A 27,826-nucleotide genomic window follows, 5' to 3' on the forward strand; every position below is an offset into this window, starting at 1 on the left:
AAAGATCTCCAGTTTCTTTGTTCGTGATCTGATTCATTTTCTGATTCTCCCTCAGATATCTGTGTAGGTTGTCGAGTTGTATTTCGATCCTTCACTTGCTTTCTTGCATTGGTTCTTTTGGGTATCTGTTGACCTTGGTCGCTAGGTAGATAATCACATGGCAATAGTAAGTTGCGATGTAAAATCCTTGTTGTGCCTTTTCCAGTTTCTGGTTTGATTTCATACACTGGACTGTCTGCACACTTCTTTTTAAGAACAACATGTATGGTATCTTCCCAAAATGATCTCAATTTTCCTGGACCTCCTCTTTCGGTAAGATTTCTGACTAGAACTTTGCTACCTGGTAGAAGTTCAGCTCCATGAATTTTCTTGTCATAATGTTCTTTTCCTCTCTGTGCAGCTTGAGTAGCTATTTTTGAAGCAACCTTATAGGCCTCAGACATTCTATCTGTCCATATGTTCACATATTCAGAGTAGGTCTTGTATTTTTCAGTTACTGGAGTGTCAAACATACTATCAATGGGTAATCTTGGAGACCTTCCAAACAGTAGGAAGAATGGAGATTGTCCTGTAGCTTCACTTCGAGTACAATTATATGCATGGACTACCTTTGCTAGTGAATTTTTCCAGTCCTTTTTGGAATCTGGTGACAGGGTACGAAGCATTGATAGCAGTGTACGATTAAATCTTTCAACTTGCCCATTACCTTCTGGGTGATATGGCGTTGTGTGAGAATTTTGGATGTGGCAGTGCTTCCCTAATGTCAAAAACAAGTGATTTTCAAACTCTCTACCCATATCATGGTGAATTCTGGTAGGAAATCCGAATTTCAAGACAAAATCATTGAATATTTTGTCAGCAACAGTTTTTGCGGACTTGTTCTTGGTTGCATATGCCTGAGCAAATCTTGTAAAATGATCTATAACCACTAAGATATGCTCATATCCACCTTTACATTTCTCGAGATGAAGAAAGTCAATGGAGACCATCTCAAAAGGATAAGTTGTCACAATATTGTTCAACGGGGCACGAACAAGCTTATTTGGCCGTTTGTCTTTCAGACAAGTACATTGACGTGTGATGTAATGCTCAGTGTCCCTTTGCATATGTGGCCAAAAGAATCTTTCTCTGATTAAATTTACAGTCCTTTCTACTCCTAAGTGTCCCATCTCTTCATGTAACTCTTTCCATACTAAGTGATGGTACAACCAGATGATGTTTTCCGTCTCAAAATTTTATTGTCGTCGAGGTAGAGTTTGGTCCATTGTTTCATAAGTATGAAAAGATCAACAGGTTCACCTTGTCGTTCCTGTTTGGATGGAAACTTGTTTTGGCTTTTGTACTTCCATACTTTTCCAATCACAGAGTCTTCCTTCTGTGCGGTTCTTATTGTCTCTTTTGGTATTTGAGTTACCTTCTTTGGTGCTGCATCGGTTGTATTGGCAATCGTCATTGGACATAGCCAAGGTATCCTTTCTTTTTGATGTGCTTGAATTGCTTGAGTTATGCAAGTGATGACTTTGGGGTCTACTGCTTGTGAACATTGTTGCATGTATTGTTCAGGACTCAATGGCATACGAGAAAGTACATCTGCATCAGCATTCCTTCTCCCAGGACGATATTTAATAGTGAAGTTGAAGTCAGCTAGTTCTGCAACCCATCGATGTCCTGTAGCATTCAATTTTGCTGTAGTGAGGACATAGGTTAGTGGATTGTTGTCAGTATATACAACAAATGATGGACAGTAATATAGGTAATCTCGGAATCTATCACATATTGCCCACTTCATTGCTAGAAACTCGAGCTTCCCTGAATGCATGTGGTAGTTTTTCTCAGCAGGTGTGAGAGTTCTAGACCCATAAGCAATCACCTTTAGTTTCTCCTCTTGCTCTTGGTATAATATGGCTCCTAGTCCTTCTTGTGAGGCATCACAGTGAAGAACAAAGGGTTTGGAATATTCGGGGTAACCCATAACTGGAGGATGAGTTAACACTTCAATAAGCTGGTTCAGTACTATCTGATGATGGTCAGTCCAGGCTATAGACTGATAGGATGGAAGTTGACCTTTTGACTTTGGGATTGGTTTCCTCCTCTTCTTTGTCTGGTTATCTGGTGTTGAGGTTGTGGTAGGTGTCAAACCTGCTGACAATAGTTCATAGAGAGGTTTGGCAATTCTGGAGAAGTTTTGAACGTAAGGGCGATAGTAGGAAATAAATCCTAATAGTTTCCTGAGTTCTCCGACAGTCTTTGGCTGGTTGTTTCTTAAGGCAAGAACAGGTACCGTGTCAGCCGGGTCCATAGAGTGGCCTTCTTTTGACACAATCTTGCCCAGGAATCGGACTTTATTTTGAAAAAGTTCACACTTCCTGGCTGTTAACTTGATTCCGTGTTGTTGGTAACGTTGGAGTACTGACCGGACATGCTCCACATGCTCCTGGAATGATTTACTATGGACAAGGTTGTCATCTAAGTATGGCAGGCAAATCTCATCTCTCAGTCCTATTAAACATGACTCCATGCTGCGTTGGAATTCGGCTGGTGCAGAGCTCAGACCAAAGGGTATTCGGATCCATTCATACAAACCCCAAGGTGTAATGAATGCTGTCAATGGTCGACTGGCTTCTTCCATAAATCCTTGATGGTATGCTTTCCCCTGATCTAGCACAGAAAACCATGAACTTCCTCCTAGACTGTCCAGCATGTCTTGGATTCTAGGAATTGGATGACGGTCAGGAATGGACTTCTGGTTCAACTCTCTATAATCGCAACACAGTCTTAAACTGCCATCTTTCTTTCTTACGCACACAATGGGTGAGGAATATGATGATTTTGATTCTGCAATCCATCCTCGATTTATCAGATCCTGCAGATATTCCTTAACTTCTTGGTGCAGTGGTTTCGGCACAGACATGTAAGTTCTCGTGACTGGTGTACTGTCTTTGAGACGAATCTGTAACTGTGAAGAAGGAATACATCCTACATCAGAGTCATCTTTGGCAAAAGCATTGCATTCTTCCCTTAGCATTTCTTTGACGATTTGTTGATCTTCAGGAGGGAGGTGTTTCAAAGGCACTGGCGGGTCCCAGCACTCCTGATTGTCATCCCCCACCCGCGGATAAGTCTCATTTGGATTTTCAATTTTCCCTTTTGGCCCTACCTTGAGTGTCTGTGTCTCACAGACTAGTGTCTCACCAATATGCAGTCCATCCGGCAGGTGATAAGCCTCACTCGGTGTAAACAAAACTGTCTGAGCCTGCAAGGACGGTTTGGTGTGAACACTACACCGGATGTATGTTACAGTATTTGCAGGGATGCTTTGGTTCTTAGTACCAGTCTTTACGATAGCACCACTGGTTTCCCTACAGTTGGCTTGTAGTAAGCTTACAAGGACTTCTGCTTTGGGGGTTGGCAGTTCCAAAGCTGTTCTTAATATGTCCACAAAACCTGGGATAACTTTCTTCCCATCAGCAACTGTCTCTTTGAATGTTTCTTCAATTATATTATAGCCGATAATTGGCTTCTCAGCTACTTTCTCATCCTCAGAGACTACTAGTGGTACTAATAACTGTTTGGTAGTATTACTGCTTGATGTAAGCTGAAAGGTTACCTCAATCCAACCTGAGAACGGAATCTCTGTCTCATTTGCTGCTTTCCCTTGGAGTACCCCTGGTCCCAGCAGTTCTTCAAACGATCGGAGCACAGTGTGTGGCAGTACTCGCTGTCTCCAGCCCTCATTGATAATGCTAACCTGAGAGCCAGTATCCCATAAGGCCTGGACAGGAGTTTTGTCTATTTCACAGTTCACAAGGCATCTCTTTCCAATAAGACCCAGTAGCTTGTTGTGCTTTTTCAAAGTGATGCCATTCACATTGGTTGGCAATTTTTCAGCTGTCGGGGATAGTCTTTGAGCAGGGCAGGTTGGCGTTTTCCTCCAGTAGTCTGCGTTTAATTTTCCAGCCAGGGCTCTGATGGTAGGTTGGGGACTGGTTTCTTTACTACTGACATGATTTGCACTTTGGGACGCAGGTTTGGTTCTGGCACAGGTTACTGTCGGTCCCTTAACAGCAACCTTCTCCCGTTTAACTGATTTTGTTTGGCCGCTCTGCATTGTCTCGCCCTATGTCCAGCTCGACCACAGTTAAAGCAATGGTTACATGCAGTTCTCTGATCAGTCTTTTCACAAGATTGACAAGTCCCTGTCCTTTGTCCAACAGTTGTTCTAGGTCCTCCAAAGCCATGCTCTTGTCGAGTTCTCGAATCTTGGAGAAGTGTTTTCATATCGAATATTTCTTGTTGCAACTGTATTACTATCTTTTCAAGGTCAGAGTTACTCTTTGAAGGCTGTTGGATTGCCAGACTACTTGTTTGTGATAGAAGCAAAGGGAGGGTGCCTGGTACCTGAGAACAATGGAGGATGTTGGCCTGGCACTCTCTTCCCTTCGTCAGGTTACTGTGCTCAGATTTCTTTTGTTTCTGCTCTCTTTCCATCTCCATGTTTGTAGCCTCATTCATCTTCTCTATGAGCAACTCATCTGAGACTGTAGGATCGTCCAAGTGTTGTTTTAGTTGGAACTTGATATGGTCACTTCTCAGTCCAGTGCCCACTGACCTTAAGAATTTCTTTTGTATAAATTCAGTGCCGAAGTGTTCATCTGAACCTTCCCCTTGTGAAACGAACAGCAAACGGTCCTTCAATGCAATGGCCCTAAATAGGAAGTTCTGGGGAGTCTCTTTACTATTCTGTGATATATTGATCAATTGTTGGTATAGTTCGGAAGCATTTTCCTCTTTATAATGGCTTTTTAGGATTCTCTTGAGTGGCACTAGGGTCAGTCCACTCTTCAGCTCTAGCATGCCTCTGAGACTTGACCCAGGACTAATGGCTTTCACCACAGCTTCCACAAGCTCTGACTCGGGATATCCCTTTTGCAGTCCCATGTCAATCTGGTGCATGAGGTTAGTATAGGACAGCTTATCTTTCTGTTCCTTTTCACCTATCTGTCCAGCAATTTGAAAGTTCTTTCTGATTGTAACTTCTGGCAAGTTAGTATGGGAAAGTCTCTGAGCAACTAGATTAGGGTCTTGATTTGCAAGACTTCCTTTTGAGTCTTTGTCTTTAGTGCTAAGTTCTTTCATCTGTCCCTCTATCATCTTGGCTGTTTCTTGAAGTTTTTCCTGTATGCTGTAGTATTGCTGTTTTAAATCCTTTAACTGTTGTTCTGCTTGAGGGTCTTTGCCACTATCACTTGGTGCTTCCATGTTATCTCTCTTCTCTAACTCACCAATGAATTTCTTAGTTGCCTGCAGAAATTGTGTCACCACTTCTTCACTTTCAGTCTCTACCAGTTCATCTAACACCTCATTCACTATCCGCATGTAATGGCGCCGGGTTTTTCCTTTTGCCATACTTGCTTCAGAGGCCTTTATAAACTGGCAAGTCTCCATGAGATCATCGACTGTCATGTGAATCAGATGTTCACTGATTTCATCTTGCAACTTTTCGATATCCATACTCCTAATGTTTTTCTTTAACTTCACCACGGACAGTGTAGTCACTCCTTTTCACTTCCGGACCTTTTGGCGTTCCTTTCACCCGGCCCCACGTTGGGCGCCAATTTTGTTGCACATACGGTAAATAATTCAACTGTGCGAAGGATGGGTCGGGTGAAACCAGAAGTGTTTTATTAGGAATGGCTGTAACAAACACAGAAAACCCTTAATTACATGTGACTGGATATGTTCACTGTAATCACTGTCCTCTATACATTACTAAACATTTCCATATACATTAATAAGTATTTTCATATACATTAATAAACATCTTTAATTGCAATACTGAATATCTAGACCTCTGCAGATATGCTAGTGACCTAAAATTATGGCATAAGGGTAAAGCGAGCGCTCATAGTTCAGCTGCTGGAACACTCTAAGGAATCACTGGACCTTTAAGCAAGAATAATAATATATAGTGCAGCGCTGGTGTATTAATTAAAAAAAAGAACATGCTAAAATGAATACAAATAAAATAGTTCATAAAGTCCTTCCACAATTAAGTGACCATAGGTGTATGAAGGTCTTCCTCCTTATAAAGGTGACTGGTATCGGATAGAAAAAATGCGCACTCACCGACCGCACATTTTAAATGCGCCTTTGTGCACTCTTATGCAGATGACCAGCCAGACATGCAGATCCTAAGGACACATGGACCATCCCTCTCAAATACTGACATCGGCCTTGGGTGCAGTACCTCCAGGTATATAGAGCCCTTTCGTTCCAAAAGATAGGCAGGCAGGGGTCCCCCTCCTGGTTCCAGGTACCCCAGAAATGGTAGATGCAGATCGTCGGCGCCTGTAAACCAACTTTCAAAGGTTGTTCTCTCTCGGCTTCCGTAACCTGGAAGTCCCCGCCCCTCCCGTTGTGCTCTGTCACGTGGTTTACAGGCGCCGACGATCTGCATCTACCATTTCTGGGGTACCTGGAACCAGGAGGGGGACCCCTGCCTGCCTATCTTTTGGAACGAAAGGGCTCTATATACCTGGAGGTACTGCACCCAAGGCCGATGTCAGTATTTGAGAGGGATGGTCCATGTGTCCTTAGGATCTGCATGTCTGGCTGGTCATCTGCATAAGAGTGCACAAAGGCGCATTTAAAATGTGCGGTCGGTGAGTGCGCATTTTTTCTATCCGATACCAGTCACCTTTATAAGGAGGAAGACCTTCATACACCTATGGTCACTTAATTGTGGAAGGACTTTATGAACTATTTTATTTGTATTCATTTTAGCATGTTCTTTTTTTTAATTAATACACCAGCGCTGCACTATATATTATTATGCTAGTGACCTATTCTGCATAACAATAGTGTATTACAATAGAGAAATCACATTCCCTGTATCTTAGCGCCAAATCACATAGCTGCAATATATATTCACATTTATGCTACAAGTAATCTGATTGCATAATAGTAACAGCGACATTTACTAACCACCAGGGCACATGTTAAGTCATTTTGTCCTATTTATCATGTTAAACAGCCTCCTGCTTACCTGTAACAAACACAGAAAACCCTTAATTACATGTGACTGGATATGTTCACTGTAATCACTGTCCTGTAGGAAACAAACTGTTAGACTTTTTGTTCCTACTTCTGTGTCTTCCTATTATCACAGGAAGTAGTTCTGCCCTCTTGTGATGGTACAATAAAAATGCAATCACTAGTATCTTCTATTGACAAAGATAGATTACTGTTATATTAAGTATTAGGCTTTGGATTTAAATTTTATGGGGCTGCCTATTTTCTATACCTCTTACATACACCCACAGTTGGTCCAGAGGAAGGCAAAAAACCCAACATAGCATGATCCAATTTGCTCCTGCAGGGGCAATCGGATATTCCCTGGATCAACTTTACCTATAAATGTTAGTATCAGGTGGACTGACCATTTGGAAACTTGGGCACTGCCCGAGGGCCCGGGGTCAGTAGGGGGCCCCATGAGATGCCCCTGGTACCTTTTTCATAGGCTTTTTTGAGTTTGGGCAAGGACACAGGGGCCCCATGATCCCCTATTGCCCGGGGGCCCCATGAGTTGTCAGTTCGCCCCTGGTTAGTATCCAGTTATTTTCTGTGTATCTAGGAAACAATACAGGTCTTTTTTAAAGCAATCCACTGAGCTGGCCAGAACCAACTCTTGAGGGAATCTATTCCACATTTTCAAAGCTCTTACTGTGAAGAAATATTTCCGTATTTGGAGACTAAATTTCTTTTCCTCCAGACGTAAAGAGTGCCCCCTTGTCCTCTGTGATGACCTCAGGGTGAAAACTTCTACACCAAGTTCACTATATAAACCACTGATGTATTATACATGTTGATCATATCCCCCCTTAATCTCCTCTTCTCAAGAGAGAATAAATTCAGTTCCTCTAATCTTTCCTCATAGCTGAGCTCCTCCATGCCTCGTATCAATTTGGTTGCCCTTCTCTGTACCTTCTCTGTACTTTCCAGTTCCCCAATGTTCTTTTTGTGAATTGGTGCCCAAAACTGAACTGCATATTCCAGATGAGGTTTTACTAATGATTTGTACAGGGATAATATGATATTGCTCTCTCTGGAGTCTATACCTCTTTTAATACAAGAGAGGATTCTGCTTGCTTTAGAAACTGCAGCTTGGTTGTCAGGGATCCCGGGCTCTTGGCGGTGCGCGCACAGAGTGCCGATCCGTCCAAGCTGGCGAGCACAGAGTCCTCGGTGATCACGGCGGCGGCCGCGCATGCACTCTAGCGATCGCGGCCGCACCAATGGAAGAACAGGGCGCTCTATTTAAAACTGCCCTGTGCATATCCAAGTTGCCGCAAGGTCTTGTTCCTGTTCCTGTAAGTACGTTTCCTTGTTGCCAAACTCTGCTTGTTCTGATTTATGCTGACCCTCTCCTGCTCTGACCCCAGCTCGTTCCTGACCATCCTTCTGCCTGACCCTCGGTGCCACGCTGCCCGCTACCTGCTGAGCCTGGCTTGTGACCCCGACCATTCTCCGCTTGCTCCCCCTGTACCACGCTGCCCGCACGATACCGACCCGGCTAGTCTGACCTCGCTCACTCCTAGCAGTCACCCATCCATCCCGCTCAGATCGGGATCTGTCATCCGTCCATCCCGCTCGGATTGGGATCTGTCATCCCATCCATCCGCTCGGATCGGACCTGTCATCCCCTTCACAGCAGGCTCATCCCGGGCACATACCCTCAGCGGGACCCCTCTGCCACCGCCGGGGGTGCCCAGGGCGCGACCTGGTTCCAGTCTTGCACCAAGTCCATCCCCACCATCAGGGGCCCTGGTGAAAAGGCAGACTGGGACTTAGACTCTGCGTCCTGGGAAACCCCATGCTGTGGACCACTAGAGATCCCGTTGGGCGGAGCCTGACAGTACCTTGCGGCCATGACTGAGCCTGGAAGGGGAACTTCCCCTCTGGATGACATCTGCCAACAGATGGAGACCCTTACACTAGGAATTAGGGGCCTACAGGAGGGTTATACGGAATTGGACAGTCGCATGCAGACCTTAGCTACATCTACCAGGGGGTCTGGGGAACCCACTAGGGAGACACCGGGGTTGTTACCCATGCCAGAACCCCGTGTCCCCACACCAGAACGTTTTTCTGGAGACCGAAGTAGATTCAGGGCCTTTCGTAGCTCCTGTCAGCTATACTTTGACCTCCAGCCTCGGACCTTTTTCTCCGAATCGGTGAGGGTAGGGTTCATCATTTCCCTACTACAGGGTGGACCCCAAGACTGGGCCCACCGGCTCCTAGAGAATCGAGACCCACTGTTGAGGTCAGTGACAGTATTTTTTGAGGCTATGGCCCTCTTGTATGACGACCCACTGCGCACCGCAACGGCCGAGAGGGCCCTATATACACTCAGGCAGGGTCACCGGACAGTGGAGAACTATGCCGCCGAATTCAGGCGTTGGCGTAGTGACAGCCAATGGAACGAGATGGCTCTGCACCACCAGTTCCGCATAGGGTTAGCTGAATCACTGAAGGACGAATTGGCCCGAATAGACATACCTAGTACTTTGGAGGCCTTAATAGCATTGACTATTCGAATTGACCGCCGGTTGCGGGAGCGCAGGCAGGAAAGGTGCAACCAAGGACAAGGACCAACTGGAACACCCCCTCAGGCTTCAACCCAGTCGCAGCCGACAAGCCAGAATCAGGATGCTATGGATACACCCAAGACCGGGCCATCGGGAAGGATACGGCCGACACTTGCACCTGAGGAACGCCAGAGGCGTCTTACCAACCATCTCTGCCTATACTGTGGGGGAGCAGGCCATGTGGTACGTACCTGTCCAGCCAAGAGGGGTAAGTGTTCCGCTGTTTTCTCTACGGTCACTTCTAACAGTATGGGTAACACTAGTTATCTAGCGGTACCTGTGTCACTTCAGCTGCCGGGGAGAACGGTGGTGACCACAGCAATTGTGGATTCTGGGGCGTGTAGTTGCTTCATAGATTTGGACTTTGCAGTTCAGCAACAAATCCCCCTACAAGCTAAGGAGGTGGGATTGAATATTTTTCTAGCAGATGGATCCCGTATTAAGTCAGGGGTGGTGGACCACGAGACCCCACCTATCCGTGCTACCGTATCGACCCATCATGAAGAACTCCTTCGGTTAGACGCCATAGCATCCCCATTATTTCCAATTATTTTGGGGCTCCCGTGGTTACGAGCCCATAATCCCCAGGTGGACTGGAAGACGGGTTCTATCCAGTTCCTCTCCACATACTGCCAGCAGCATTGCCTCCCTAAGACCTCCCCGATTCCGGAGACTTTGTTGTGTCTAGAGACAGATGCGGAGCTGGCGCAAGTCATTCCTTCAGCCTACCATAGTTTTTTGGATGTGTTTAGCAAGCGGGGGGGCGGACACTCTCCCCCCGCACTGAGGTTATGACTGCCCAATTGATCTCCTCCCAGGGTCGGAAATCCCATTTGGGCGGATATTCCCCTTATCCGAACGGGAGTTAGGGGTGCTAAAAGAATATATCGATGAAAACCTCCATAAGGGGTTTATTAGACCCTCCACGTCACCAGCCGGGGCGGGCATTTTCTTTGTGGAAAAAAAGGACAAGTCCCTCCGGCCCTGCGTAGATTACCGGGACTTGAATAAAGTCACAGTAAAGAACCATTACCCGCTACCACTAGTCCCCGAACTATTTCAGAGGCTGAAGTCAGCATCTGTCTTCACTAAACTAGACTTGAGAGGTGCCTATAATTTAGTCCGTATCAGAGAGGGGGACGAGTGGAAGACAGCATTCCGTACCAGATTCGGACACTTTGAATATTTGGTTATGCCCTTCGGCCTATGCAACGCTCCAGCCACCTTCCAGCATTTCATAAACGATTTGTTCAGGGACTACCTGGATATCTTCGTCATTGTATACCTAGACGATATCCTTATCTTTTCCCCAACCTTGGAGGACCATAGAGGTCACGTGAGGCGCGTGTTAGAACGACTCCGCCAACACAGCTTATATGCCAAGGCAGACAATTGCTGCTTTGAACAGAGTAGGATTTCATTTCTGGGTCTAACCATCTCTCCCACGGGAATAGCCATGGATCCCCAAAAGGTTTCGGCCATCTTAGATTGGCCAGCACCCACCGATAAGAAAGCGGTCCAACGCTTTATCGGCTTCGCGAACTTTTATAGAAAGTTCCTTAAGAACTTTTCGGGCCTAGTGTCCCCTATCACCCAGCTGACCAGGCAGGGGGTCCGCTTCCAGTGGACACCTGAGGCACAGAGGGCATTCGAAGCCTTAAAATAATTTTTTTAAGGCAGCTCCTATTTTGAGCCACCCTGATTCGTCCTTGCCATATATCTTGGAGGTAGACGCATCCGAGAATGCGGTCGGGGCAATCCTGTCCCAGAGGAAGGGCATCAAAGACCTTATGCACCCGATGGCTTTCTTCTCCAGGAAACTAACTCCTGCTGAAAGGAATTATGATATCGGGGATCGGGAACTCTTGGCAATCAAGGTGGCACTAGAGGAATGGAGATACTTGTTAGAGGGGGCGGTACACCCAATATTGATTTTCACGGACCACAAGAACCTAGAATATTTGAGAACAGCTAAACGTCTGAGGCCACGTCAAGCCAGGTGGGCACTGTTCTTTTTCCATATAACCTATAGGCCAGGGTCTAAGAACACGAAACCAGACGCGCATGTTTGGGGATCCCGAAGAGAGTCCCAAGCCAGACACTATCCTGTCCCCAGGGAATTTCCTAGTCCTCCAATCGGAGCTCCATTCTAAATTGCAGACCGCGTCCGTAGGAATGCAAGGTCCACCCGGTGTCCCCTTACTAAATAGGGAGGGACTTCTCTGGAAGGAGGATCAGATTGTGGTCCCTGAGGAAGCCCGTACATTGGTATTAGGATACTGCCACGATCACCCGCTGGCCGGGCACTTTGGGGTACGTAAGACCTTGGAGCTGCTGCAGCGTACTTTTTGGTGGCCTAATATGGCCAGAGAGTGTGAAACTTACGTAAAGACCAGTCCCGTTTGTCAGAGAAACAAACCTACTAGGAATAAGGCTTGGGGTCTCTTGCGTCCATTACCAATACCCGACAGACCATGGACAATGATTTCCATTGACTTTATTGTGGAACTTCCACCCTCTCAGGACCACACAGCAATCTTCGTGATTGTAGACCGCCTGTCCAAGATGGCCCATTTTGTACCTCTAAAGGACACACCTACGGCCCTTGAGACAGCACGTGTGTTTATTAAGGAAGTGGTAAGACTCCGCGGAATTCCCAGGGATATTGTATCTGACAGAGGGATTCAGTTTACATCCAGGTTCTGGAAAGCTCTATGTGAAACCCTGGGAATTAAGCTGTCATTCTCCTCAGCTTACCACCCACAGACCAATGGCCAGACGGAGCGTACAAACCAGACCCTAGAGCAGTACCTCAGGTGCTATACCACCTTCCTCCAAGATGACTGGTTTACTCTCCTGCCACTTGCGGAATTCGCATATAACAATGCGAGTCACTCCGCTACTAGACAGTCCCCGTTTTTCGCAAACTATGAGTTCCACCCTGTATTCCTGCCAGATCTGATCCCGGAGGTCGCAGTCCCGGCCACGCAGGATATGTTGAACTTTTTGTCAACCAATAGCAAGGTATTGCAGGAAGCAATGGCAAAGGCCCAGGGTGACAATAAGAGGGCATTTGATAGGAAAAGAAGAGGGGAATTAAGTTTGCAGCCAGAAGACCAGGTTTGGTTGTCCACCGCAAATTTAAAAATGTCCTGTCCTTCGAAGAAATTGGCTCCCAAATTCTTGGGGCCTTTTCGGGTCAAACGTAAGATCAACGAGGTAGCATACGAGCTTGCACTGCCCGAGTCTATGAAGGTTCATCCGGTCTTCCACGTGTCCCTGTTGAAACCAGCAACTCCAGACTCCTTCCCGGATCGAAGGTCTAAACCACCGGAGGCAGTAAACGTGGATGGGGAGGAGGAATTTGAAGTTGAAGCTATCTTAGATTGTAGGAAGAGGGGAGGCCAAACTCAGTTTCTGGTTAAATGGAAGGGATATGGGGCGGAGGAAAATTCATGGGAGCCGGCCCAAAATGTGCACGCCCCAAGACTTGTGCAGGAATTTTTTCAGAACCAGCCGTTAAGAAGGGGTCGGTTGGGCATCCGGAGGTTGCCCTTAGGGGCAATGTCAGGGATCCCGGGCTCTCGGCGGTGCGCGCATGCGCAGAGTGCCGATCCATCCAAGCCGGCGAGCACAGAGTCCTCGGCGATCGCGGCGGCGGCCGCGCATGCGCACTAGCGATCGCGGCCGCACCAATGGAAGAACAGGGCGCTCTATTTAAAACTGCCCTGTGCATATCCAAGTTGCCGCAAGGTCTTGTTCCTGTTCCTGTAAGTACGTTTCCTTGTTGCCAAACTCTGCCTGTTCTGATTTATGCTGACCCTCTCCTGCTCTGACCCCGGCTCGTTCCTGACCATCCTTCTGCCTGACCCTCGGTACCGCGCTGCCCGCTACCTGCTGAACCTGGCTTGTGACCCCGACCATTCTCCGCTTGCTCCCCCTGTACCACGCTGCCCGCACGATACCGTTCCGGCTAGTCTGACCTCGCTCACTCCTAGCAGTCACCCATCCATCCCGCTCGGATCGGAATCTGTCATCTGTCCATCCCGCTCGGATCGGGATCTGTCATCCCATCCATCCGCTCGGATCGGACCTGTCATCCCCTTCACAGCAGGCTCATCCCGGGCACATACCCTCAGCGGGACCCCTCTGCCACCGCCGGGGGTGCCCAGGGGCGTGACCTGGTTCCAGTCTTGCACCAAGTCCATCCCCACCATCGGGCCCTGGTGAAAAGGCAGACTGGGACTTAGACTCCGCATCCTGGGAAACCCCGTGCTGTGGACCACTAGAGATCCCGTTGGGCGGAGCCTGACATTGGTATTGCATGCCATTATTAAGCTTGTGATCTACCAGAACTCCCAGATTCTTCTCCATCAATTCCCCGGTTCTCCAGGGACCCTCACTCCTGATTGGACTAGTTGGGGGGGGGGAGATGAGCCTCAGCTCTGTGTGCGAGTGAACACACAGAGCTGCGGCTCATGAGCGTGCTGCTTGGGTGCTCCCATAGAAAGCTGCTTGCTACGGGGCACCTGATAAGAGGGAGGGGCCAGAAGCACCAGCAGGGAACCAGAGAAGAGGAGAATCTGGGCTGCTCTGTGTGAAATCACTGCACAGAGCAGCAAAAAAAAAGACCAAGAGTTTAGTATCACATTAAGAAGATTCAGAGTAGAAGCCAGTCTTTGGACGCTCCACAGGAATGAATGGGAGTGCAGAGTTGGTCAAGTCATGAGGGGGGCAGGCAGGGCTACTATACCAATATATTAGTCCCAGTCTCTGGACCACTGTCACCCCATCATCACAGCCCACACCTATCATGCCCTCCTTCAGAGTGGTCTGATCCAGATTACGCTCGTGGTCATGGGTTAATACCCTTTTTTGAGTTTCTGTGCATGTTCCGTAACTCAAATAAGGGTGATGCTGTGATTCCAGGACACAGCCCTGACCACGGCATGATTAGGACAGAGCACCTTCATACAGGATTGTCCTAACAAATCTGAGACAGTTAGCATCAATGTAAGTGTACCTGGACAAAAAGTGCAGTCACACTTTACAGACCCACATTCTGGCTGTAAGGGAGAATACAAAATATTTATAGGCAAAATGTTTTTGACTAACACTAGGCCATTCGCTGTCATTGATTTCAGCCCTTGCTTTATAACTTGCAAAGCTTTGCTAAAATTATTGAAAAAGATGAAAAGTATTTTTTTTAATTAAGTTTAATTTTTCCTGATATATACTAAACCACAATACATAATCCACTATGTTCTTGGTGTAGCACAACAAAGATTTCTGAAAGCTTTCACGTTATGAACATAGACAAGAACCATTGCTGTTTTCCTTTTATTGTCCCAGCAGGCATTCAGTTTTAAGCAAATGTGGTCCAAAGGGGCCCCAGACTTCATTCCTCTCCCATTTGACGTGCGTTTGGTTATAATTAAACACGTTTGTCCCCAGACTTTGTTTGGGAAAGATGATTACATAAGTTAATTGGTGCGTTCAGCAGTCAGCCCCCACCAAGCTGGCACAACACACGATGGGAACATGCTTTATGTTTTCTTCATTTGCAGAACCTGTATATATTTACTGGGTCTCTTATCTTGATTACTGGCTGTGTATGATGGTTGGTTTCCAGAACCCGATGTTGATCATCTCTCTCATGTGGATATGGCTTTCATTTACAGCACGTAATGAAGTCAGCTTTTACAGAGTCTTGATTGAAGTTGTGTTTATTTTTCTGCAATCCTGTATACTTAAGACTTACTAGCTGTTAACTCACGGGAGAGCTGCTTACTTTGGCCCAATTAAAGCTAAATTGACCATGGCTTTGTACCACCAAATACAGGATATACTGACTGTCTCTGATTACTAGTGGGGTCAGCAACAGGAGAAAAGAGGTCCTAATTTCTCTATATAGTCAGGCATAGAGATAAAAAAAACAGAAGAAATGGATGGAGGGGTGGCATGACTGGATTAAAACGGGAGTGGAGTTCCTAAAGTTTAAAACATGCAGAGAGGTGGGGGTACTGACCTGATTGGTGAGGTTGGACAGGACGGGTGGTTGTAGGCAGGTCGGTCCCAGGGGAATTCAGTTGGAAAATGACAGACATCAGGGAAGGGTCACAGGTAGTTTTTGTAGCCTACAAGGAGCTTGAGACTCCAGCATACATTCAGTCTGTTGTTGTTTACTTGTTGTGTATATTTGTTTGTGGGTTATTTATTATGGTTATTTTCATTTTTGTTAAATAAAGTGCCTGCTGTGGCCATTAAAATACCAGTTGGTGTCAGTGTGCTTTATGTGGTGGCAGGGTCGGGTGGTGTGGTGGCCAGGCAGCTTGGGGGCCAAAACTTCATCTTTTATACCCTAGTCGAGATCCTTTATCTGGGGCACTATTCTTGGGGCACTATCCTTCCCACTGATACAGGCAATATTCCTTCCACTGACACCAAAGACGGAGTACTTTTCCTCTAACTGACTCCAACAATGTGGTACTATTCCTCCCACGAACACCAGAGATGGGACACTAATTCTTCCACTGGCTCCAATGGTGGGGCATTCTTCCTCCCACCAACACTAATAATATATTTTTTCTACTCCTACCGGCCACAGTCTAGACCCCTTAAAATTTGAAGTGCAGTAACCTGGTCCTTTGTTTCAAAAGTTTGGAGACCCTTACTCTGTATGGATCTTTAGTTATCGCTAGAGGGCTCACCAACAGGAGGAAGGAGGTCTTGATTCCATTATGTAGATCTTTAGGAAGATACTCACTCCAAGACTGTGTTAAAGTGTAGCAAGGACATCTGGATTTAGTTCACCTTTTCATTTTTCTGTAAAAAGGTGAACTTATTCATTACCCCTTCTCTTACTTACTTTTCCTTTTCTATTTTGAAAAAAATGTAAGTCAAGGAGGTTAATACGTGGTAGTTTTTTTTGGCAAAAGAACGGGTCCAGGATAGTTGAAAGGAGCTTCCATAATACTCAGGAGGCATTGCACCCTTAAAAGCTCAAGCTTAAAAAATAATTTTACATTTCCTATTGGTCAAATGCATTTTGCAAAAATTACAACATTTTGTAGAAATCTCATGATTCTGCCTGAAATTTCTGGGAAATGAGAGCTTTTAGTTTTTACTTTGAATAAGAGCAGGAAAATTTATAAAACATAAAAAACATACTACACTCAGTGCATGAAAATTAGTTATTGTAGAGCAGACATAATAGCTGTCAACGCAATTTTTTACATTTATGGCAATAGCAAAAACATGACAAAGCAAGCATGTAAAAGTTTCAAAAAACATACATGTATACACGGAAATATGATATACAGTCAGGTCCATAAATATTGGGACATCAACACAATTCTAACATTTTTGGCTCTATACACCACCACAATGTGATGTGCTTTAACTGCAGACTGTCAGCTTTAATTTGAGGGTATTTACATCCAAATCAGGTGAACGGTGTAGGAATTACAACAGTTTGCATATGTGCCTCCTATTTGTTAAGGGACCAAAAGTAATGGGACAGAATAATAATCATAAATCAAACTTTCACTTTTTAATAATTGGTTGCAAATCCTTTGCAGTCAATTACAGCCTGAAGTCTGGAATGCATAGACATCACCAGACGCTGGATTTCATCCCTGGTGATGCTCTGCCAGGCCTCTACTGCAACTGTCTTCAGTTCCTGCTTGTTTCTTGGGGCATTTTCCCTTCAGTTTTGTCTTCAGCAAGTGAAATGCATGCTCAATCGGATTCAGGTTAGGTGATTGACTTGGCCATTGCATAATATTCCACTTCTTTCCCTTAAAAAACTCTTTGGTTGCTTTTGCAGTATGCTTTGGGTTATTGTCCATCTGCACTGTGAAGCGGCGTCCAATGAGTTTTGAAGCATTTGGCTGAATATGAGCAGATAATATTGCCCGAAACACTTCAGAATTCATCCTGCTGCTTTTGTCAGCAGTCACATCATCAATAAATACAAGAGAACCAGTTCCATTGGCAGCCATACATGCCCACGCCATGACACTACCACCACCATGCTTCACTGATGAGGTGGTATGCTTAGGATCATGAGCACTTCCTTTCCTTCTCCATACTCTTCTCTTCCCATCACTCTGGTACACGTTGATCTTGGTCTCATCTGTCCATAGGATGTTGTTCCAGAACTGTGAAGGCTTTTTTAGATGTCGTTTGGCAAACTCTAATCTGGCCTTCCTGTTTTTGAGGCTCATCAATGGTTTACATCTTGTGCTGAACCCTCTGTATTCACTCTGGTGAAGTCTTCTCTTGATTGTTGACTTTGACACACATACACCTACCTCCTGGAGAGTGTTCTTGATCTGGCCAACTGTTGTGAAGGGTGTTTTCTTCACCAGGGAAATAATTCTTTGGTCATCCACCACAGTTGTTTTCCGTGGTCTTCTGGATCTTTTGGTGTTGCTGAGCTCACCGGTGCATTCCTTCTTTTTAAGAATGTTCCAAACAGTTGTTTTGGCCACACCTAATGTTTTTGCTATCTCTCTGATGGGTTTGTTTTGTTTTTGCAGCCTTATGATGGCTTGCTTCACTGATAGTGACAGCTCTTTGGATCTCATCTTGAGAGTTGACAGCAACAGATTCCAAATGCAAATAGCACACTTGAAATGAACTCTGGACCTTTTATCTGCTCATTGTAATTGGGATAATGAGGGAATAACACACACCTGGCCATGGAACAGCTGAGAAGCCAATTGTCCCATTACTTTTGGTCCCTTAACAAGTGGGAGGCAAATATGCAAACTGTTGTACACCCCACAACAAAAACGACTCCATCTAGTATTTTATATGAGCTCCATCCTCCCACTATAACCCATCCAACTCTCCCCTCCTCTGACCTCGTAACTGCCCTGCCCCCCACCACCCTTAACATCCCGCACACTATAACCTCCCCAACACTCTGCTCCTTCAGCCTTGCCACCACTGAGGAGGTCACCAAGGTCTTCTCAGAAGCCCGCCTCACCACTTGCCCCCTTGACCCTGTCCCGACACAATTCCTCCAGGCACCCTCCCCCTCCATCCTACGCTCCCTCACCCACATCTTTAATCTCCCCCTCTCTACTGGCGCATTCCCCTCCCCCCTAAAGCACGCGCACATCACCCCCATACTCAAAAAACCCTCCTTGGACCCCACAAACCTGAACAACCTTAGACCCATCTCCCCACTCACTTCCAAGCTCCTTGAGCGCTTAGTCTACAATCGCCTAAGTGCCCACCTCACTGACAACAACCTCCTCGATCCACTACAATCTGGCTTCCGTCCCCTACACTCCACCGAAACTGCCCTACTCAAAATCACTAATGACCTGCTAACCACCAAAGCTAATGGCCACTACTCAGTCCTCTTACTCTTTGACCTCTCCGTGGCCTTCGACACAGTTGACCACCCCCTCCTCCTTGATAACTACACTCCCTCGGCATCAGAGATTCCGCTCTCTCCTGGCTCTCCTTCTACCTCTCCCAACGCCTCTTTAGCATTACCTATAATGCTACCACCTCCCCCTCTCTCTGTTGGGGTCCCCCAAGGCTCTGTCCTCGGGCCCCTTCTCTTCTCCATCTACACCTCCTCCCTTGGCAAACTGATACACTTCCACGGCTTCAACTATCACCTCTACGCCGATGACACGCAAATTTACTTCTCCACCCCTCAACTCACCCCTTCAGTCTCCGCCCATATCACCCACCTGCTGAACGACATATCAGACTAGATGTCGCTCCACTTCCTCAAACTGAACCTTTCCAAAACCGAGCTCCTAATTTTCCCCCCAGCCTGCACCCCCCCCCACCCTCTCCATCACGACCAACAACGCCACCATCAGTCCCACCCCGTAAGCCAAAGTCCTAGGTGTCACTCTAGATTCAAACCTGTCCTTCCAACCCCATGTCCAATCGTTAGCAAGCTCATGCAGGCTCCACCTCTGCAATATCTCCAAAATACGTACATTCCTAACCCCAGACACTACTAAACAACTTGTTCGCTCCCTTATTATCTCACGTCTGGACTACTGCAACTCCCTCCTCACCGGCCTACCTCATCACAGACTATCCCCGCTTCAGTCTATCCTGAACTCAGCGGCCAGACTAATCCACTTTACCAACCGCTGCTCTTCTGCCACCCCCCTCTGTCAATCCTTCCATTGGTTCCCGATTGCCCAACGCATTAAATTCAAACTACTAACACTGACATACAAAGCCATTCATAACGCTGCCCCAAACCACCTCACCGACCTGATACCCAAATACCACCCAACCCGTAATCTTCGCTCCTCACAAGACCTCCTACTTTCTAGCTCCCTGGTCTCCACCTCCCACACCCGACTGCAGGACTTCTCCAGGACTTCTGCCATCCTCTGGAACTTACTACCCCAATCCATCAGACTGTTACCTACAATCCTCACCTTTAGGCGCACCCTGAAAACCCATCTCTTCAGGGAAGCCTACCCCACCCTCACCTAACTGCCGATCTCCTCCACTCCTCCTACCACTCCATCCCCCACAGCCACTTCCTCCTGTGCCACTATGCCCTCCCTCCTAGATTGTAAGCTTGAAAGAGCAGGGCCCTTGAACCCCTCCTGTATTGTCTCATGTTCTGTCCCCCACTATAATGTACAGCGCTGAGCAAACCTTTTTGGCGCTATATAAATACTGTATAATAATAATGATTTGTAACGACAGCACAAAGTCTTCAAGGCATGGGATGAACAAGTTGGTGACATATTGCAACATTTATCTTTTTCCATCCTTCAAGAACGATCTCTTTTAGAGCCTGGATGCTGGATGGAGAGTGATGCTCAACTTGTCTCTTCAAAGTTCCCTATAAGTGTTCAATTGGGTTCAGATCAGGAGACATACTTGGCCACTTAATCACTTTCACCCTGTTCTTCTTCAGAAATGCAACAGTGGCCTGAAGTGTGTGTTTTGGATCATTGTCATGTTGGAAAAGTGCACAACGACCATCTTCTCTTTCAATAAAGAGCAGTACATCTGTGAATTCATGATACCATCAATAAAATGCAGCCCCCTGACACCAACAACACTCATGCAGCTCCACAGAAGGTCACTGCCACCACCATGTTTCACTGTAGGCACCATGTATTTTTCTTTGCGCTGCCATACAGTTTTGAAGCCATCAATTCCAAAATCATTTAACTTGGTCTCATCACTCCAGAGTATTCCCAGGAGTCTTCTTCTTTTTCAGCATGGGCCCTGGCCCTGGACGCCAATGCATGCCATTCCTCTGCAGTGTACGCCATATTGTGTCACGGGAAACAATCACCTCAGTTTGGCTTTCTACTTCTTTAGCTAACTGCAGTGAACTTGCATGGCGATTTTCTTCAACCTGCTCCTGTCGAGGTGTAAACTTCCATGGAGGGCCTGGACATCTCTGTGAGATGGTTGCAGTTCCATCTTTGTTAAATTTTTGTATCAAATTTGCTACAGTATTCTGACTGATAAGTAAAGCTTTGCTGATGTTCTTGTAACCTTCACCTTTCTTGTATAAAGAAATAATTTTCTTTCTTAGGCCTTGTGACATTTCTCTTCCATGTTTTGCCATTGCTGACAGCATGAAATGGGAAGGAGTGTTTTTTGTTAAGTAACACCCTTTTATAATCAACTGTCTGCTGGACACCTGTTTAATGAATAATTAGATTCACCTGTTGAATTCTTGTTAATTAGGATTGTGTTGTCTAAAATGTAGCTTTGCTCCTATGACTTTCATTGGGGTGTATTCATTTATGCAACATGGTCTTGAATAAATTTGTTAGGAAAAATACTTTTTTTGTGTGCAAATTAACAAATCTTGTTTGCACTCAATGGCCCGCATTGGTGGGAGTATTTTGTGGTATAGTGTCCCATAGCAAATGTTGATTCTTAAAGGAAAGTAAAGGTTTTCTGACAAATCTGTTGGGGTGTACTCATTTATGCTGAGCTCTGTGTGTGTGTATATATATATATATATATATATATATATTAACAATTTCTGCCCCTAAAATAAATTGTGTCTGTGCCTGCCCCCTTCTTGCTATCATACTAACGTCACAGCAGGCATGGAGAAGTATCTATTACATCATAGGATCCGACATCTTCTCCTGGTTGAGAAGGTATGACATACTTTGGATGGCAGTTTAGGGCCAGGGAAACCACAAAAAGTAGATATGTTTTTAGAGGAAGGAGTACAGCTTTTTTAATTTTATAATAGCAATGTTATATGCCCATTTTATTTTTTTTTCATACAAACAATATTTCTTCAGTTCATAAAAAGTCAGCCTTCTTAGCATGCCAGCGAATTTCATTAATGAAACCTCTATTTATTAATATCCTTTTCTACATTTTTAGTGATGTTTTTATTTTGTAATATGAAGGATAGGAGGCAGAGATGGATTAGGGCTCTGAAGTCTGAGTGATATCAACTTTGATTTACAATCCCATGCAGATGCTCACATAAAGGTCCTGATGCAAAGACTTTGATTTCTGCCAGAACTGGGCTTTAGCTAGGATTAAAGGAACAGTTCATGTTCAGGACATCCATTAAAAAGAAACTATATAAATATGAAAAATCTGAAAAGTACAGAACTTTCAGGACACTTTCAACTGGTCCAAACATTTCCTGGATACTTTCCCTGCCTTTTGAATGGTGGGAGTCTGGCACAAGCATACAAAATCACCTCAATCCAGATTAGTTTTTTTTTCCTTTTAATTTATTGTATGTTGTTTATTGTGTAGTATTTCTATGTTTCCCCGCTCTGAATCGCATCATACTTTTTTACCATTCAATCTGGTTGCAGTGCATTCTAAAAGTAGTGCATGCACTTCTTCTGGTGCTGTGTGATTTCAACCCATTCCTCACACTGCACAGAACCACATGTGAATCGCACAAGAACGTACAGTACATTCCTGTGCGATTTAGATGAGGGCATGGTGTGAGCTGGCCCTCAATGTGGGCACCTGACCATCACACTAATTGGGAGGTACAATGTATTGCTGCCTAGGGGCCACTGAGGGACTGCAAACTAATTTAGTACTTCATGTCGGCATTAACACTTTCAGGCTTAATCCCACTTTCCACATAGTGCCCCACACTGTTACAGAAGGACCATATCTTGACATCAGCTGCCTGCTAGGTCTGTTCTTCCTGACATATGACTCTTTTTAAGAAAGTATTGCTAAACAAGTACTTAACCCCACCATCTTCCACTCTGCATCTTTAATTAGATTCCTTAGGCCTTCAGATGTTCCTCTGATGATGTGCGGTGGCACGAAAGGCCTAAGGAATCAACACACTGTGGCTTAGAGCCGCCGGAGCCTTTTATTGGTCCGGTGGCCATCTGGATTTATTGGTCAGTGTACCATTTTTTGCTGTCATTTGTTACATAATAAATTGAATATTTTTCTTTGGCAATATTACGCTATGGGCACTTTCTTTATGGCTCCTTCATGGAGCTTTTAAGTATGCAGACCCTGGGAAGTACTTCACCATCCAGAGAAGGGGAATTCCTGTAATCAGGTGGCTGACCCTGCTGATCCTTGAAGGAGGCCTCTGGAATACTCATCACCCAGTCACTGCTGAGCTGCCCACTTGGAGATGGATGCCCTAGATGCATACCCTATTACCTTGATGTCCCTGGCTTTGGATATCTCAATGCGCGTGATCCATTCGCTTCTGGTAAGCGCATAATTTGCTCATTTGTCTTTTCATATTGGAGCACCGCATAGAAAGATGCGTTTACTGGCAATACAAACTGTTCTAATTACATATTGAATCTGACTGTGATCATAATCTTAATTTTATCCATTTAGCTCTGCACTATACCACTGGTCACTAGATTAATATGCAGACGCATCCGAGGAACGGTTACTTATGAAATATGAAATACCTACTTGGAGGGTTCAAGAGATGTAATTTTCTGCTTTTCTATGTACTCCAGCCAAGGAGAGTGACCTATCAAACTGTTTGTCTTCTCGCGGCCAATCTAAAGATATGTATGTTTTATGTAAGTCTCTCATATTCCAAGATATGAGACAGGAGAAAAAATGGATTTTAAAAGTGTTATCTAGTTTCTTACTCGTCTGGAATGTCTTTGAACTCAGAGGAAGGCTTGAGTTACATTTTTACGAGGTGCCAGATTGCTCAGCTTCCCGGCCAGACCGGCTCAAAGATGGTTTATAGCTCGGAGCTCCCTGGCCTGCCTGTGACACTTCCAACACACACCGACCAAATTTCCCTGTGACTCTCAGAGAGGGAGGGGGAGAATGAGGGGAGATATGTTTGTACAAGATGGATGATCCTTTGCCAAGATGGAGGTTGGAGCCAAAATGGTTGAACAGCATCCATCTCTGTGAGCATGATTGCAACAACTCCAGCCAAATTGGACTTACCGGTACATAATTTTACCTGCCTATAACTGCATGTCTAATGCCTGTTTTCTATCCATGTATTTTCACCATAGTCCATTTATTGTCACCAATATGCTTTTATTGCCAATGTATTGTCACCATGATGCATTTATTGCCCATGTATTGTCTTAATCGCTGGTGTTTTGTCTATGTTATTTGCCCACATATTGTCATAACTGTCGGTACATTTGCCACCTATTGCCATATTTGGTCATATATTGCCACAATTTAGGGTCCATTCACACCTTGACAACATGTTACTTCAATTCACACTGTGTTGCTTGTTAACTTGCTTTAAGGCAGCCGATTTATTTTGAATGCATGTACCACAATGCAGCCCAAAAACATACATAACCCAGCATTGTGGTGCACTGCAGTGTAAGTGCATTGCCCTTTACTGTACTAGTACATTGAGATGCTATATAAAATAAATGGCTCCACAATGCATCACTCTATGTGTGTGTCGTGGAAACCATCATGACTTGGGCTCCTGAAGGGGCCTGGGGCTAGCCTTCTTCCCACTGACTATGGACCCAGGACTAGGGAGACCCCCCTCATGGAGTTACAAGGAACCTTTTCCACAAGAGGGTTATATCACTTCCCTGGGTACCTGGCTGGCTGTGAAATATGCAAGCTACCCTTTCCATAAAATTAAGGCTGGAGGGACTGTTTCTGGGACCCCTTGTGTGATGAATGCAGTGCAAAGGACTGGCTAATCTCACACCACGCTTCACTTACAGAACAATGCCACTCTGAGCTACACCCTGCAAAGATTTTTCAGCTCACAGGACCACAATCTAGGTGCCAGTAGCATGAGAGCGATTGTCACTGGGTTAAGTTAATTAAGCAATTAACCCATTCAACCGCCACCACCAACTTTTTACAGAGAAGGAGGAAACTCACAATCTTAGCAATAACAATTATGGTTTTAATACATACACATAGGTATGTTCAAAGATTTAGGGACAGTTCACACTATAGAAGTGCAGTCAATATGCGTTCCAGATGCGATTTTGCATGCGTGTTTTTCACACGTTTTTGCTGCGCTCCGGTGCATTTTTTATGTATTTTTTACGCGTTCAAGTGCGTTTTTTATGCATTCCAGTTAATTTTTTCCCCTCTCTTTTTCTTTAATTTAGATAGGGACGTGTGTTCTAGTGTGTTTTTGGTGCGTTCCGCTGCATTGTTGATGCGTTTTAACACGTTCCAGTACAGTTCTGTGCAGGAAAAATGCAGCATGTTCTACATTTTTTTCTGCAACTGGAATGCACTGGAACTGCAAGCACTGATGTGAACTATGACATGGAAAACCGTATAACCTACTTTCTGTGCATTCTGGATGCAGAAAAAAAATAACCAACTGAAACGTATGTAGTGTGAACTGGCCCTTATACTACAGTAGAGCTCTTCAACATACAGGGATTCTTTTGGATTGCATTAAAATCCTTAGAGACAATTTCAACATGTTTCAAAATAGGGTTTAATAATGAAAAATTTTAAAATGGTGTAATAAAATATTTACAGAAAAAGGGTGTTACACAGAAACAAATAGGCAATAATGCAACAGAGAAATAAAAAGGAGTTGAAAATGAAGAACACTTAAATTGGTTGTAAAGGCTGAAGATTTTTTACCTTCATGTATTCTATGCATGAAGGTAAAAAACTTTCTGTGTGCATCAGCTCCCCCAGCCCCCTCAATACTTACCTGAGCCTCATCGCGATCCAGTGATGTGAATGACAGCCTCGGCTGTCACAGGTCTCTGCCTCTTCATTGGCTGAGACAGCAGGCAGGAGCCATTGGCTCCAGCTGCTGTCAATTACAACCAGTCAGCCAAGGAGGGGGGGGGGGGGAAGCCGCTGCTCTGTGTGTGAATAGACACATGGACCAGTGGGTGTCCCTATAGCAAACTGCTTGCCGTGGGGGCACCTGACGGGGGAACCGAGAAGAGGAGGATCCGGGCTGCTCTGTGCAAAACCACTGCACACAGCAGGTAAATATAGATATGTTTGTGATTTTACAAAAATGAACCTTTAGAATCACTTTAACAATGTCCTAGGTTGCAGAGTCCAATGAATAAGCAAAAATGGTACAGTGGCTCTCTGAAGTTTGGTTAGGTGTTCCTTGGTTTGATGGTAAAATAAATGTGCTCGCTTTCCACTTTTCTGCACATCAAGGGGGATGTTGAGAGAGACCATCTGACTGATCATTCGGTTTAAGGGGTGGTTGCTGGGAGGTTACCACGTTTATGACCAAGTTCCAGATACAGTTTCTATAGGTTTTAATAACTCTGAATATCCACCATTCACGGACTGCTAATGTGGCTATTATTGTCCAGCATGGAATTTGCTTCAGAATTAATATAAATATAGCAAGTTTCAGATGTCTACTTTACCTAGGAGTGATAAGGGGTGCCAGTGGTTGCCCATATGGTCATATGGGTGTTTGGACTTGAAACGTTACCAATGAAGTGAGGAAAGTAAATATGTCTACAGTATATTCTGGCTGTGCTATTATTATTTCATGAGTTATGAAATATGCTGAGGTTTTAGATTCTTGGCTGCTAACCAGTCTAGCAGAAATGTGGATTGGCCATTCCCTTCAGCTGAGCTATTTATGACCGGGTATCTGTTAGTTCTCTGGATTGCTGAAGCTTGTAAGGGTGACAGTTTGACTAGGGTTTCCCAGGCTGGAGTGTGGCTAATAGGCATGAGAGGGCCTTTATCTGTCCTGGTCTGATAAGAAAGTTTTGGCATCATTTAATAGTTTGTGTATTGTATGAACTGAAGGAAGGAGGGGCGGAGGGGAAAGGTCACTGTACTATGCCTTCTTATGATGAAATGGCATAGGAAACTTGTGACTTGAACAAAATGGCTGCTACGCACACAGATGTTTGTGTGCCCAGTATGACCGACCATTATACCTTGGCATACTGTATATGGTGGAACTACACTGCTTACAAAATTAAAAGAACATTTTGAAAACACATCAGATCTCAATGGGGAAAAAATATAATGCTGGATATCTATACTGATATGGACTGGGTAATGTGTTAGGTGCGTAAAAATGCCCCATCATTTTATGGAAATGAAAATGATCAGCCTACAGAGGACTGAATTCAAAGACACCCCAAAAATCAAAGTGAAGATAGTGGAGGTCCTAAGGTATTCCCTCCTAGATCTGGACCAGGGCATCACTGAGCTCCTGGACAGCCTGAGGTGCAACCTGGAGGCATCAAATGGACCGAAATATGATATTCCAGAAGTGTTCTCTTGGATTTAGGTCAGACAAGCGTGTGGGCCATTCAATGGTATCAGTTCCTTCATCCTCCAGGAACTGCCTGCATACTCTCACCTCATGAGGCCTGTCGTGCACCAGGAAGAACCCAGGACCCCCTGTACCAGCGTAGGGTCTGACAACGGGTCCAAGGATTTCATCCCGATACTTAATGGCAGTCAGGGTGCCATTGTCTAGCCTGTAGAGGTCTGTACATCCCTCCATGGATATGCCTCCCCAGACCATTACTGACCCACCACAAAAACGGTCATGCTGAACGATGTTACAGGCAGCATGACATTCTCCAAGGCTTCTCAAGACCCTCTCACATCCGTCACATGTGCTCAGGGTGAACCTGCTCTCATCTGTGAAAAGCACAGGGCACCAGAGGCGGACCTGCCAATTCTGGTGTGTAATGGCAAATGCCAATCGAGCTCTATGGTGCCCACTAGAAGACATCGGGCCCTCAGACCACCCT

This window comes from Staurois parvus, unplaced genomic scaffold, assembly GCF_062004578.1.
Source record: "Staurois parvus isolate SC_StPar_1 unplaced genomic scaffold, SC_StPar_1.0 ptg000475l, whole genome shotgun sequence".
Taxonomy (NCBI): domain Eukaryota; kingdom Metazoa; phylum Chordata; class Amphibia; order Anura; family Ranidae; genus Staurois; species Staurois parvus.